Here is a 15,794-nt window from a genome sequence, read left to right on the forward strand (position 1 = left end):
TAAGACACAAATATATAATGTACAGCCAAAGGAATATAACTAATATTTTATAATAACTTTGAATGAAGCGAAGCCTATAAAAATATCAAATCACTTTGTTGTACACCTAAAACTAATTAACATTGTAAATCAACAATGTTTCAATTTGAAATTTTAATTGAATTGAAAAAATGTGTGTACTTATGCGTTAACTCAAGTTATTTAACCTCTTTGGGGCCAAATAGGTCTTAGAATATAGCTTACAGTGTTATCAGAACTAAACAAATTAGCATCTTGAAGGTCTCAGAATAGTGTCTGGCACAGAGCACAAATGTGTGCTAAAATAAGAAAACTGAAATAAGACTCACACAGCCATGTGAGATCTAGTACTTTATTATTCTCACTCTGCAGATGGGGAAACGAAGGCATGGGAGCATGGTTGCTCAATCAGTAAGTGGCAGAGCCAGGATGCCAACATGAGCAGCCTGGAGCCAGCGCCTACTTCCCTTCAGTTCAGTTCAGTTGCTCAGTTGTGTCTGACTCTTTGCAACCCCATGGACCGCAGCACGCCAGGCCTCCCTGTCCATCACCAATTCCCGGAGCTCACTCAAACTCATGTCCATTGAGTCGGTGATGCCATCCAACCATTTCACCCTCTGTTGCCCCCTTCTCCTCCCACATTCAATCTGTCCCAGCATCAGGGTCTTTCCCAATGAGTCAGTTCTTCACATCAGGTGGCCAAAGTACTGGAGTTTCAGCTTTAGCATCAGTCCTTCCAATGAATATTCAGGACTGATTTCCTTTAAGATGGACTGGTTGGATCTTCTTGCAGTCCAAGGGACTCTCAAGAGTCTTCTCCAACACCACAGTTCAAAAACATCAATTGTTTTGCGCTGAGCTTTCTTTATAGTTCATCTCTCACAACCATACATGACTATTAAAAAAACCATAGCTTTGACTAGATGGACTTTTGTTGGTAAAGGTCTGATTTTTAATAATATGCTGTTTAGGTTGGTCATAACTTTTCTTCCAAGGAGCAAGCGTCTTTTAATTGCATGGCTGCAGCCACCATCTGCAGTGATTTTATAGCCCAGAAAAATAAAATCTGCCACTCTTTCCACTGTTTCCATGTCTATTTGCCATGAAGTGATGGGACCAGATGCCATGATCTTAATTTTCTGAATGTTGAATTTTAAGCCAACTTCTTCACTCTCTTCTTTCACTTTCATCAAGAGGCTCTTTAGTTCTTCTTTGCTTTCTGCCATAAGGGTAATGTCATCTGTGTATCTGAGGTTATTGATATTTCTCTAGGCAATCTTGATTCCGGCTTGTGTTTCATCTAGTCCAGCATTTCTCATGAGGTACTCTGCATATAAGTTAAATAAGAAGGGTGACAATATACAGCCTTGATGTACTCCTTTTCCAATTTGGAACCAGTCTGTTGTTCCATGTCCAGTTCTAACTGTTGCTTCTTGACCTGTAATACAGGTTTTCTCAGGAGGCAGGTCTGGTGGTATGGAATTCCCATCTCTTTCAGAATTTTCCACAGTTTGTTGTGATCCACACAGTCAAAGGCTTTGGCATAATCAATAAAGCTGAAGTAGATGTTTTTTCTGCAACTCTCTTGCTTTTTCGATGGTCCAATGGATGTTGGCAATTTCCCTTAACTCAATATTTCCCTATTCCCTATTTCCTTTAACTCCTGCATATACTGCCTGAACCATCTTTTTTTTTAACTTTTAATTTTATATTGGAGTATAGCTGATGAACGATATTGTGATAGTTTGAGGTGGATAGTAAAGGGACTCAGCCATACATATACTTGTATCCATTCTCCCCTAAACTCCCCTCCCATCCAGGCTACCACAAAACACTGAGCAGAATTCCTCGTGTTATACCGTAGGACCTTATTGCTTATCTATTTTAAATATAGCAGAGAGAACCTATCCATCTTTTTAGCAGGAATGATTCTCATTACATCTCTTAAAGATGCTGGCATCAGCATTGACCAGCTAGTAAATGAATTTCAGAATCATCTGGGACTCAAACAGTCTGTGCCTATTAGTTGGTTCTAAATGCAGCACATATTACTTGTCAGTTTGGTGTTTGAGGGAAAAGTCAATCCCATACCAAATTGTGGCTCCTGATTTTGGTTTGGAATTATTCTTTTGACTAAATGAATTTGCCAAAAAAATCTAGACTTCTTCAAAGAAGGGACGGGCTCATTTGGTGTTTTGTCTTGTTTCTTAGAGTTAACATTAAAAACCCCAAATTTGGAACAGCCTCAGTGGTCCAGTGGTTAAGAATCCACCTTCCAATGCAGGAGGCCAAGGTTTGGTCTCCAGCAGGGGAAGAAGATCCCACGTGCCATGGGAATGCAGCCTTCCAAAAAAAGTTTTTTAAAATACAAAATTAATGGTCTACTCCATTACTATGGAAAGGTAAATAGACAACAAAATATCTGTTTTCTGGAAAACTCTTTATTCCTAGAAGTCTTTCTTTTGCTGGAAATATTTTCTGTCCCCCAAAGTATCCTCCAGTTTATTAGCAAATTACACAAATGAGTTAAATATCAAACAACATCAGTGGGACCAGATGAACTGACATTTCCTCATGCCTTCAGAATTTAGGGTAACATGATTTGGATAAGATATTCTCTACTATCCAATATGGCAGAAACTGAAGAGGAACTAAAAAGCCTCTTGATGAAAGTGAAAGAGGAGAGTGAAAAAGTTGGCTTAAAGCTCAACATTCAGAAAACAAAGATCATGGCATCTGGTCCCATCATTTCATGGGACATAGATGGGGAAACAGTGTCAGACTTTATTTTGGCGGGCTCCAAAATCACTGTAGATGGTAATTGCAGCCATGAAATTAAAAGACCCTTACTCCTTAGTAGGAAAGTTATGACCAACCTAGATAGCATATTCAAAAGCAGAGACATTACTTTGCCAACAAAGGTCCGTCTAGTCAAGGCTATGGTTTTTCCAGTAGTCATGTATGGATGTGAGAGTTGGACTGTGAAGAAAGCTGAGCACTGAAGAATTGATGCTTTTGAACTGTGTGTTGGAGAAGACTCTTGAGAGTCCCTTGGTCTGCAAGGAGATCCAACCAGTCCATTCTAAAGGAGATCAGTAGTCCTGGGTGTTCTTTGGAAGGACTGATGCTAAAGCTGAAACTCCAGTACTTTGGCCACCTCATGCAAAGAGTTGACTCATTGGAAAAGACTCTGATGCTGGAAGGGATTGGGGGCAGGAGGAGAAGGGGATGACAGAGGATGAGATGGCTGGATGGCATCACCGACTCGATGGACGTGAGTCTGAGTGAAATCCGGGAGTTGGTGATGGACAGGGAGGCCTGGCGTGCTGCGATTCATGGGGTCGCAAAGAATCGGATTCGACTGAGTGACTGAACTGAACTGAACTATCCAGTAAGAGTAAGGTGCCTGAAAAATGACCTCAGAGGCCAGGTGGGTATGAATGCTCTAGAAGCATATTTAGTCCAGCTATTAATTCTTCTAGGGGGATTGTCAAAATGAATGGAAGAAAATATGTGTTATTTAGGTCAGAACAGGATGTTTCTGAAAGAAATTAATCCTAGAGATGATGAAATATGCTTAATTGGTGGTGCTACTGGTCAAGAACACACTTGCCAATGCAGGAAAGGCATGTTTGATCCCTGGATTGGGAAGATGCTCTGGAGAAGGAAATGGCAACCCACTCCAGTATTCTTGCTTGGAAAATACCATGGACAGAGGAGCCGTGGCGGGCAGGCTACGATCCACAGAGTCGCACAGAGTTGGACACGAATGAAGTGACTTCGAACAGCACAATCCAGGGGAAGCCCAGCCACCACCCAGGGTGGCAAACTTTCATCAGGCTTTTCCTCCAACACTTCAGTAACCAGCGCCCAGGGCTCACCCCCAGGGAACCCGAAGGACGCAGACACAGAGCCTACCATTGTCTGTGGAGAAGCTATAACTTGAAGTAGGAGAAAAGTAAATGACATTTAACACAGCAGGCTGGGAAAGCTGAGGGAAGCCAAGAGAGCTGAAATCACAGAGATGTGATTATGTCTGTGGGAAGGGATGACAAATGCAAGGAGGAAGGGAGGAAACATGACAGATGGATGGCATTAATGGAGGAGATAAGATGATGGATGGGAATTAAGCACATCTCACACTGCCCACTCCAGGAGGAAACACCACCCCCCACCCCCCCGAAACACACACACACACACCAGCTCGAAATGAAAATTAAATCTGTCCACAGTGCCTGGGCATCCTCCCCCTACTGTATTGCTGCAAATATGGAAGCTTTTTGAATACAGTAGCTGGATTACAACCTTCACAATAAGCTTCCTGCTCCCTGAAGTGTCCTCTGCACTTGCAGGAATGCCCGGCACACAGTAGGTACTCAGTCATGCGTGTTGATCAAATGCACCGGAGAAGCATAGCAAGAGACACATCTTACGTGGCAAAAAAAGGAGGGACCTAATTCACTGGCTGCTATTGGAGGTTTTTTCCAGGGTATTTGAATGGGGATATGGAGTCTGGTTATTTCCAATCCAAGTCATAACTTAGAATTAAGCTGAGAATATATTCCCCAGGGCAGCTGCCAAAGAGTTAGCAGAATGCCACCCAGCTGTCAAAGGGGACCTAACTAGCGAGCGCTCTGACGGTGTATAGAAGAATTTCTTTTAACAGTGATGCATATAAACAAGGGATGTGGGTATGGGCGGAGGGGGGGCGGCCAAGTCCTAGCCAGGCACTTCCAGTTGGGAAGGGACATGACACACACTATTGTTCCCATTTGAGAACGGAGAGTCCAACTCAGACTTTCTGTTAAAGTCAGCAGATTGAATGTAGTCACTTAAGTGTTTTTCTTAATGCTTACACAAGGACTTTCCTGGTCATTTTGTGGTTAAGAATCCATCTGACAATGAAGCAACATGGCTTTGATCCCTGGTCTGGGACGATTTCATGTGCCTTTGAGCAGTTAAGCCCTTGCACCACAACTCCTGAGCCCAGGTGCTGTAACTACTGAAGCCCGCGTGCCCTAGAGCCTGTGCTCTGGAACAAAACAAGCCTGCAGTGAGAAGCCCTGGCACTGAAACCGGAGCATAGCGACTAGAAAAAGCCCCAGCAGAGCAACAAAGACCAAGCACAGCCAAAAAAAAACTTACTCAAATGATAGCAAATGCATCAAAAGTTTAGACCAATCCACACAAAAAGACTGAAAGAAGACACTTAAGCCGAAGAAGAGATTTCGACAGATTATGGAAGACTCAAAGTAAATGGTAAGGGATTCCTGATTCGGGCTGTGTAGGAAGCTCTAACCCGAGGTGTGTGCAGAGCAAGTGTCTCTGAGAAGAGGTCCAGCAGAACCCAGGAGAGCCCTAGGTCTTGAGGCATCATGTGGACAGAGTGTGGGTGAGAAATGCAAAAGTGTGACTTAAACTGGCGCTAGGAAAGCTTGGCTAAAAGGACACACCTGTCTTGGGCTTTGAATCTTGAGTAAATGACACACAGACAAGAGAGACACAGAGAGAATGAAGGCTGGAGGAATGTGGCAACCATGGCCAGTGGCAGAGCTGGTGGTGGAAGTTATGGTGGCAGCTTTCTTCCAGCCTCCAACTACCCAAGACAAGAACAGAAAAGGGGTAGCCTTTCCTCCTAATGGACATTATGTGTGAGTGTGCTCAGTCATGTCTGACTCTGTGACCCCTTGGACTGAAACCCTCCAGGCTCCTCTGTCCGTGGAGTTTTCCAGGTAAGAATATTGGAGCAGATTGCCATTTCCTCCTCCAGGGGATCTTCCTGACCCAGGGATTGAACCCATGTGTCTTGCGTCTCCTGCCTTGGCAGGCAGATTCTTTACCACTGTGCCACCTGGGAAGCCCAGTGGACATTATGCCTGAGAGCACCTTATTTAACATATTTGGGCCTCAGTTTCTTCATCTGTTAAATGGGGTTAGTGAAGGCATCTATGCCATAGGGTTGTTGTGAGGATATAGATAAAGATATCCATTCCACAGATCAGTGTCTGCCACCTAATACAGGCTCAATACATGTTAAACAAGAAACTGCCCATGTGACCCACTAGGCAGCAGGAGCATTCCCCAAAGCAAGGATCCAGCTGGAGAAAGGACAGACTTTCCTTCTGACTTCCATCATTCAGAGGACAGTGAGATACCCATTCCACTGGGGCAGAAATAAAGGTATAACAATAGTATTGTTAATTAACAATATTTTTAATTAGCCAATTCATAATTTTTGTTTCCAATAACATAGCTGGTTTTAAAAAAAATCTCATTTCTAATTTGAAGTTGGTGCATATAAAATATAATTTTTTGTGATTGTGAAACTCTGGCCTCAATCTTCAAAAAACAACTTATTTTAATGCAGCCAAGACTGCCTTTATCTCTGCTGTCTCTCCTCCATTGTGCCTTTGGAAGCCTTTTTTGGCTTCCACAGGGAAAAATCGAGTTCCCTTTTCTTCAGGACAGTTAGACATACATCATCTTCAGATCATTACCGAATCATAAATGATTTTGTTTCCAAATGAGGCTGCCTCAGAGAGGAAACATTTAAGCTGAAACCCAGAGCAGGAAATAAATTTGCCTAATATATCAGGCAGCCGTTAGCAGTACAAACAACTGCAAATTCTCCGTGGCCCCAGAAAACCAAACCGTATTGCCCACTGTATGCTGTATGCTCATTCCAGGTCCCAGACAGACTCTGCCATCAGAGCCACTGAGAGACCCTGACAAATGGCACAGTGACTAAGTCAAATACTTTTATTACTTCCCCAGAGGGAAGGAGAAACTCTAGAAATGTGAAAACATGTAGAGCTGGAAGAAGTTAGCACTTTTCAACCCCAAACAAAATAGAGAGATGCTTTGTGCATCTCTCAGGTCAGCTCAGCCTCAGAAACAAAGTCAATTCAAGTACATGGTCATCATGTCGATTGTGAAAACCTCTGCAGGAACTAATGTGGCATCCAACATAGTCTTTCTATGAACAAAAGGTAGAGAATGTTGCTACAGCAGAAATTGTTTCTGAGTATCCTCTTCATGTGCATCAAAAAAGTATAATGGAAAAAGAAGGGCTTACTAGGAGGTGGAATTAAGGGTCATTGGTGGGGGGTGGGGAATGGACTGGCTTCCAGGGAGCTAGATCAAAACCTAATCAAGAAATTTCTTGGGGGGCCTCTAATGTCTTCCCATCAGGATTTCTGAAATTCTGTGGCTCCAGGTCTTCTGTTTGTCTCCTGTCCAGATCGGAATAATTTAGGGTGACTATGGGGCTTTCCAGGGGCTTCCCTCATGGCTTAGAGGGTAAAGCGTCCGCCTGCAATGTGGGAGACCTGGGTTCAATCCCTGAGTCGGGAAGATCCCCTGGAGAAGGAAGTGGCAACCCACTCCAGTACTCTTGCCTGGAAAATCCCATGGACAAAGGAGCCTGGGAGGCTGCAGTAGTCCATGGGGTCACAAAGAGTCGGACACAACTGAGTGACTTCACTATGGGGCTTCCCTGCTTGTTTAGACGGTAAAGAATCTGCCTGCAATGCAGAAGACCCAGGTTCGATCCCTGGGTCAGGAATATCCCCTGGAGAAGGGAAGGAGACCCACTCCAGTATTCTTGCCTGGAGAATTCCATGGACAGAGGACCCTGATGGGCTACAGTCTATGGAGTCACAGAGAGTCAGATGTTAGTTGTTAGAGCAACTAACACTTTGACTTTCATTTTTCAAGGTGACTAAATTGATCCTATTTCACTATGGGACTATGTTGGTAGGAGGGGTATGGAAGAGAGATTAGGAGCTGCAGAAAACTTGGATTTTTGTTTGTTTGTTTATTGGTTTTCAGGCCAACAGGAGCCACATCTGAACCATATGCAGAAATGTCCACGCATCACCCCAAGATCCTGGGCTTTGAGCATGGTGCCACAATTGGGTGAGACTTTGATATGGTCTCCATTGGCCGAGTGGTAAACAGATTTTGCCTTTGGAAAACAAAGTGCATCCGATATCAGATGACAAGAGAAGTGGGCCATAATAATTTGTTAGTGCTGGTCAACGAATGTTTCTCCATCTCCCGCATCCTGAGAATGCAGTGAGACTGCATTGCCTTCTCCCTCGGGGCTGGGTGGGACCCTGTGATCCTTCTGGCCTATAAGTTGGAAGCCGAAGTGACATTTCACTGTTCATGTTGAGGACCTTCCTGGAGCTCTTTCCTCTCTGTTATGAGATAGTAGCTGGTTGATCATTGAGGGATTGAGAGTAACTGCAGTGAACAGAGTGACCTCTGCAGACCTCTGTAACCTTAACTATGGTTGAGCCAATAACTTATCATGCTGAGGCCACCAAGACCTGGGTGTCTTTGTCACTGCTGTGCAACTCAGACTGCTACAATGAAAGACGGCAGATATAAGACAAACATAAATCACAACCTCTTCACTTGCAGTCATTGATAATCAAACAGGATTCTTCCCTAGTGAGCACAGATGGCAGCTGGGAATCCCCTTCACTCTCAGTTGATCAGAGTTGACACTCTGGATGACACTCATTGGCCTGTTGACTTAGCAAATGTTTTAAGGAAGAGAAAATGTTCTAACAACCTGGGCCAGCTAAGGACAGGTATACCTTAGGACTACAGGTATCTTTTGAGATCTTCTCTTTACCAAACATGGGTTTCATGGTTCCTTGGAGCAGTTAAGTAGATGATGCGGATGTTATGTGATGATAAGCATGACCAATCCTCTTTGAATGAATGCCCTAAAGTCTTATGCATAGTTGGACTTCCAAATGAGACATCGAGGACTATTGCATTCAGCCCAGAGGTTTAAATGCCATTAAAACAATCAATAATGTGGCAGTGTACTCTGCTGGGTTATTTGGGGAAATGGAGCCAGTATAGTGGGAGATATTGCAACCAGAAAGACCTCCAGGCCAGCTTTTTAATTTTTAATTAATTTTGGCTGTGCTGAGTCTTTGTTGCTGCATGGGCTTTTCTCTAGTTGTAGCAACCGGGGGCTACTCTCTAGCTGCGGTTCCCAGACTTCTCACTGCAGAGGCTTTTCTTGTTGTAGAGCATGGGCTCTAGGGCTGGCAGGCTTCAGTATTAATAGTTGAGGCTCCTGGGCTCTAGAGCACAGGCTCAGTAGTTGTGGCGCATGGGCTTAGTTGCCCCACGGCATGTGGGATTTCCTGAATCAGGGATTGAACCCTTCTCTCCTGCATTAGCAGGTGATTCTTCATCACTGAGCCATCAGGGAAGCCCCGAGCCAGCTTCTTCTTAGGTCTGTAAGTTTCTCAATCTCTGTTTACGTTACCTGTGAAACAGGGAGGGTGATAGCGCCTGCCTCACAGAATTGTTACGAGAAGACAAACACCCAAGGTCTACAAGAGGCTGCCACGTGTGGAAGGGAAACTGTAGCAGATGCCATAGGTATTCTGCCCAGATGCCCTTCTCAGGTTCGTCCACCCATCTCGTAACTGCTGTGTTGACAGCTAATAGCTCACGGCTGCTTCTTCTCTAGTGGATGGTTTTCTGCAGATGAGAGCTGCCTACCCTGCAGGTTCTGCCCACACCTCCCCTACGGGGCCCACAGTCACTGACTGACTGATATCGGTGCCAAAAACAAGTTTCCTTTCCTCAAGTGGGGACAACACAAAGTTAGACTCTCCCTGAAGCTATCTTCTTGCTCGGTTCTTCCCTTTCCCTCTTCCACTACTTTCCTAGTCTCTTAGGGTTTCCCGAGAAGTACGCCCTCAGACACACCCTGTGAACTTGAATCCTGTCTCAGGTTCTGCTTCTAGGGATACCACCTATGATAATAGCTACTATTAATCATAACTATCAGGCTCCTCACTGATTTCCTGGTGGCTCAGATGGTAAAGCGTCTGCCTACAATGCGGGAGACCCAGGTTCAATCCCTGGGCTGGGAAGATCCCCTGGAGAAGGAAATGGCAACCCACTCCAGTATTCTTGCCTGGAAAATCTCATGGATGGAGGAGCCTGGCGGGCTACAGTCCATGGGGTCGCAAAGAGTCAGATGCGACTGAGCGACTTCACTTTCATCAGAGTGTGGCCATGCCCCGAAGCAGCTGCAGACTGAAGAGGGGTGCCATTTTGAGGTGATTCTAACACAGCAATGGATGAGCTCCCCAAACCAAAAGGTTCCACAAAGTTTCTCCCAAGTTCTGTTCTTGACACTGTTGGGGGAGAAAGCGAACATCATTCTTGAAAGAAGACAAGGCAATGGAGAAAAGGATGATGGGAAGGGAAACTGCTGGGAATAGACTCAGCCAAGGGGCTCTGAGGGACCTGCTGGGTTGGCCACATTCCACAGCAACAGCTTTTCTCATGACATTTGTCTCTACTACTACACACAACGCTGCAAGCTTGGGACTCCCTGAGGGCCTTCTATGTGAGGAAAAGGATTGCTTCATTTCTGGATGTCATGTTCTCCTTTCTGTTGGAAGAGCAAGCTCAGGCTTCCATCCCAGTGAGAGGCCACTTGGGTAGGGCTGAGATTCAATTCCCGTCCCTGAAGAAATCCAGTGCCTTCCCTTGTTGTCAAGAATCAGAGCTTTGGCGAGTAGCAGAAGAAAGTGTAGAGGGGCACCAGGAACAAGAGACTGAAAGGCTCGTGATGTTCACAAAGCTCCTCTAGGAGTAGAGATTATCCTGGGCTGGGTCAGGAGAGGTCATGGTCCAACAATAAAGCCCAGATTTTTGGAAGACCAGCTGAACTCTGTTTTACAGGCTAGTGTTAGTGTGGTATGGCTGAAAAAGAGGCCAAACTGGGAAAGAGAAAGCCAGGCTTCTTCCAGCTTAGTCACTAAGAAGCTGTGCCTGATAGTGCTAAGGATGGTAACAGTGATGTTGATGATAACTATCATTGACTGAACCCTTAATATGTGCCAAGTACTGTGTTAACTGCTTTATGTAGCATAGGCATGATTAGCCCCATTTCACAGATGAGGAAAGTGAGGCTACATAAACTCTCCAATAGCCCATAGTTGGAAAAGTTACAGAGTCAGGATTTAACCTTGGTTTGCCACTGTATTACCTCTAATTCATTTTAATTATGGTACTGATTTCCTCATCTGCAAAAGAAAATGAAAGTGTTAGTTGCTCAGTCATGTCTGACTCTTTGTGACCCCATGGACTGTAGCCCACCAGGTTCCTCTGTCCATGGAATTCTCCAGGCAAGAATACTGGAGTGAGTAGCCATTCCCTTCTCCAGGGTACCTTCCCGACGCAGGGATAGAACGCAGGTCTCCCTCATTGCAGGCAGATTCTTTACCATCTGAGACACCAGGGAACCCCCGCGTCTGCAAAAAGACATGGCTAAACTTCAAATATTTGCCCCTGAGGTCCTTTCTAACCTTACAGTTTGAAATGATTTCTGTCCTCCTTACTAAGAGGTGAGGAAAGTTTGAGATCAGGAGAGTAAGCAACTGGAAAAGAGAAGCTGGGTTCCAGTTGAACTTTTCACTCAGATGAAGGCAGTTTGGAAATTCCTTGGCCCCTCCTTCTGTGAGCAATACATTACCCAGGCCTGGAAAGCATCTGAGAAGTGACAGAAGCCGTTGGAGAATTCCAGGAGAGTCAGCTCATGCAACAAAAGGAGTGTACCGTAGATGACAGCAGTTCTATATTTGTCTTTTTTCCTTCACTAGTGGCCTCTAGATTTTTCCAGACAGTATTTGGAAGGCTGAAATCTGATCACCCCAAATCACAGACAAAAATAGATGTTGGGGTTTTGCGTATTCATTCTGACCCAATCAAGAGCAACAGGGGAAATGCAATAATGTTTTATTTGTCTGCTTATGGAATTCAGAAGAATTTAAAGTCACTGCTTTTATTTTTAAAATTTTATCCGTTTATTTATTTTGGCTGCACTGGGCCTTCGTTGCTGTGCGCGGGCTTCCTCTGGTTGTGGCGTGAGTGCTTCTCTCTGCAGTGGCCTCTCTCGCCGTGGAGCATGGGCTCTAGGGAGCATGCCCTTCAGTAGCTGTGCTGCAGGGGCTGAGTCACCCCCAGGCATGTGGAATCTTCCCGGACCAGGGACTGACCCTGTGTCCCCTGCACTTAACCACTGGGCCACCAGGGAAGTCCTAAAATCACTGCTTTTAAATGTTTGAGGGTAAGAGCAGTATTTCTATTGGATGGCTTTTGTTCTCTTTAGACTGTTCTTGAACAGGCTGTGGAGGTCAACTAACACTCCTGAATTTCAGCCTCTGTGGCTCAGTTTTTCTTACCATGACATGGGAATTAAAGATGGCCTCTCACTGCCTCAGTAAGAAGATGAATGAACGGAACTTTAAAAATTACCAGGAAGGAAAGTATTATTTGCTGGGGACTCCACAGTCTTTTATTCTGGCAGGCCCACATCAACTGTGTGGGCATCTCCACCCATGCCTTCCTGTCTGGGCTGAGCGGTGACGAGCAGGGAGAGCACCTCATGAGCGCTTCCTTGGAGGTGCCGAACCCTCCGTTACCTGTGGTTCTTTGAAGTACCAAGTCCTGGCTTCCTGTTTATGTCACCGTGCCTGGAAGGAGAGATGCCCAGAAGGCTCAGGGCCGTAGGTGGTAGCCGCAGAGCCCTTTATGGCTCCACAATCTTCCACTGTGGGGGTACAGAGTGCAGCTAATTGGGCTATTAGTGGTTCTTGGGGTGGGTAGAGATATTTCTTGTGACTTCCTCTAGCTTCTTCCTTCAAACCACTGTTTGCATCATAGCAAGCAACCTGCTGATGTCGGGTGGAGTTGCCGGGTGTAACACATTATTGCTTAAAGAAGAGGTCAAAGGCTGAGCGGGCCTTCTCTGGCTACGTCAGAGCTGTGCTCTCTGACCGTACGTATCATGTGAGCCTGAGGAAAGAAGGCTTCAGCTTTAAATTTAAATTCCCCTTTTAAAAATGCTTGTTTTGGACTTCACCAGCTGTCCAGAGGTTAAGACTCCGTGCTTCCACTTCAGGGGGCATAGGTTCAATCTCTGGTCAGGGAAGTTCCACATGCCGTGCAGCGTGGCCACACACACACACACACACACACACACCATATAAAAGGGACTTCCCTGGTGGTCCAGTGGTCAAGACTCTGCCTTCCAGTGCAGGGAATGGAGGTCCCATCCCTGGTTGAGGAATTAAGATTCCACGTGTGGCCAACAATTTAAAAATTAAAATACTCTGGTTTTGTCTGGTGTTCCTGCCAGTGAGATGGACTCCATTAAACAGCCAGCGGTGTATGAATCACCAAGAGTTCCAACAGTGGTTCACAAGTGAGTGCGTTCAAGGAGCCATGGACAAATAAATGGAAGATTTGAAGAGGAGCTTTTCAGTCATGCGTGCACACATACACAGAGATACACAGACACACAGAGACACACAAAAACACACATTATTTTATTTATTATCTCTAGAAGCACATGTGTCAAAGCCTCCTTAGGTTGTACGCCCAGGAAACATACAGAAACATTCATATCAGCATTATTTAACATCAGAAAACAACTGGAAATGAGGCAAATATACCCTGGCAGGAAAGTGAGTAGCCAAAATATGGCACATTTCACATACTATGTAATTATACAGAAGTGAAAATGAACCACAGCTACTTGAAACAGCATGAATAAACTGAGAAGCATGTTAAGAAGAAAAGAGACATATTGGAAAAGACTACATGCAATGCAATACCGTTTTTATAAAGCTCAGAAATAAGCAGAGCTTGTGGAATCATGCATATGTGTGAGATTTATAAAAAACAAACTATTTTTAAAAGTAGAGGAATGATAAACAAAGTTTCCAGTAGCAGTTTCCCCTGGGGAGTAAAGCAGCTGAATGGAATAAGGAAGGAGTACCAAGGTCAAGCGAAATGCTTGGTGATGCTTTAGGGCCTACACTGGCTTACCGAGTCATAGGATTCTATATCATGCTGCATTGTAACTTAGATATAGATTACACATGTCCTTTTGTATGTATGAGACATTATGCTAGAATAATCAGATTAAAAAACAAAATTATCTGTAGTCATGATGACTTACCCAGCTGATAGAATTCAAATCTCAGAGTTCAGAAGTTTAGAAAGTATCTACTTCAAACCCCTAATTTTACATACATCAAAATGACTTCCAAATTGCTAAGGGACTTGACCACATTTGCACAACCCTTTAGCGACTGTGCGAAGGTCAGAACTCCTGCCTGCTGGTTCCTAGCCTATAATCCTTCCTTCCATTCTCAGCCTCCAAAGAATTCTTATTATTTTTCTTCTGCTGCTGCTTCTTCTTTCAATAAGTGAAACCAGTATAATAAGTGGCCTTACAACCACTGTGGGTGGATTAAACACCTCTGTTCCAGAAGAAAGGGCAAGCAATTAAAACATGGGGATTATAGTCCCTGAACAAGCAAAGTCATGTTTCTTAGGAAGGCGTGGTTGATAATGATCAAATGGCATCCATACTGAAGTGTTAAGCTAACTTAACTCTAATCGGTGGCTCTGTGCTACTTTAAAACAAAACGGCAGCCCAGAAATTTACTGATGAGCATATTTTCTGTAAATAAGATTTTAATAACATTTGAATATGAATGTGATGTACACTTGACTCCGAGAGAATAAAGAAAAGTGTCTTTTCAAAGGAAGTGTCCATTTTCATCAACAATCTAAATAAATCGCTAGCATTGGTGAAAAGTGTGATGTGTCACATTTAGGTACTCCTTATCCTCCCCCCAAAGAATGAGAGACAACAATTCAACTAATCCACAGTATCCTATTAAATCTGTGGGTTCTCTGAGGTGTGAAAAGAAAACATGTCTTGTTCTCAATGGGGGTCCATTCCTATATGTCTACCTTTCACTGGATAAGAATCTCATTCTGCTGAATGTGACCCTACTCTTGAAGACCATGCATTTTATTTCTACAATGTAACATTAAATGCTAGTCACTTACTTCCATAGCATTGGTTTTTCCAGTACTAGAGAAAAACCCACTGTGTTGGATTTACTGAAAGACTACATGTTTGCATACTATACTTTATGAATAATTTAAGGGTATTTATTTTTAATGGCCTAATGGCCATTAGAGCTGTTCATCAGCTCTTTCCAGTTTTATTCCTGGACACCAGGTCAGGTTGCCCTTTCCTGTTTCCTTGAAGTTAGGTAGAGACATGTGACTTGTTCTGGCTATTGATAAATGAGCAGAAGTGAGGCATTATCAATAATCTCAGAAAAGCAGATGACACCACCCTTATGGCAGAAAGTGAAGAGGAACTAAAAAGCCTCTTGATGAAAGTGAAAGAGGAAAGGGAAAAAGTTGGCTTAAAGCTCAACATTCAGAAAACGAAGATCATGGCATCCGGTCCCATCACTTCATGGGAAATAGATGCGGAAACAGTGGAAACAGTGTCAGACTTTATTTTTCTGGGCTCCAAAATCACTGCAGATGATGATTGTAGCCATGAAATTAAAAGACGCTTACTCCTTGGAGAAAAATCATGACCAACCTAGATAACATATTAAAAAGCAGAGACATTACTTTGCCAACAAAGGTCCATCTAGTCGAGGCTATGGTTTTTCCAGTGGTCACGTATGGATGTGAGAGTTGGACTGTGAAGAAAGCTGAGCGCTGAAGAATTGATGGTTTTGAACTGTGGTGTTGGAGAAGACTCTTGAGAGGCCCTTGGACTGCAAGGAGATCCAACCAGTCCATTCTGAAGGAGATCAGCCCTGGGATTTCTTTGGAAGGAATGATGCTAAAGCTGAAACTCCAGTACTTTGGCCACCTCATGCGAAGAGTTGACTCATTGGAAA

The 15,794-nt window shown here is 44.1% G+C and overlaps 1 non-coding gene across 1 annotated transcript; it reads left to right on the top strand.

The window, feature by feature from the left end:
• The first annotated feature begins 9,857 nt into the window (after nucleotides 1–9,857).
• Nucleotides 9,858–9,930, top strand: TRNAC-ACA (transfer RNA cysteine (anticodon ACA)). The gene has a single exon. It is a non-coding gene; the product is annotated as a tRNA-Cys (tRNA).
• Nucleotides 9,931–15,794: the final 5,864 nt, after the last annotated feature.

Source organism: Bubalus kerabau, chromosome 15 (assembly GCF_029407905.1).
Source record: "Bubalus kerabau isolate K-KA32 ecotype Philippines breed swamp buffalo chromosome 15, PCC_UOA_SB_1v2, whole genome shotgun sequence".
Classification (NCBI taxonomy): domain Eukaryota; kingdom Metazoa; phylum Chordata; class Mammalia; order Artiodactyla; family Bovidae; genus Bubalus; species Bubalus kerabau.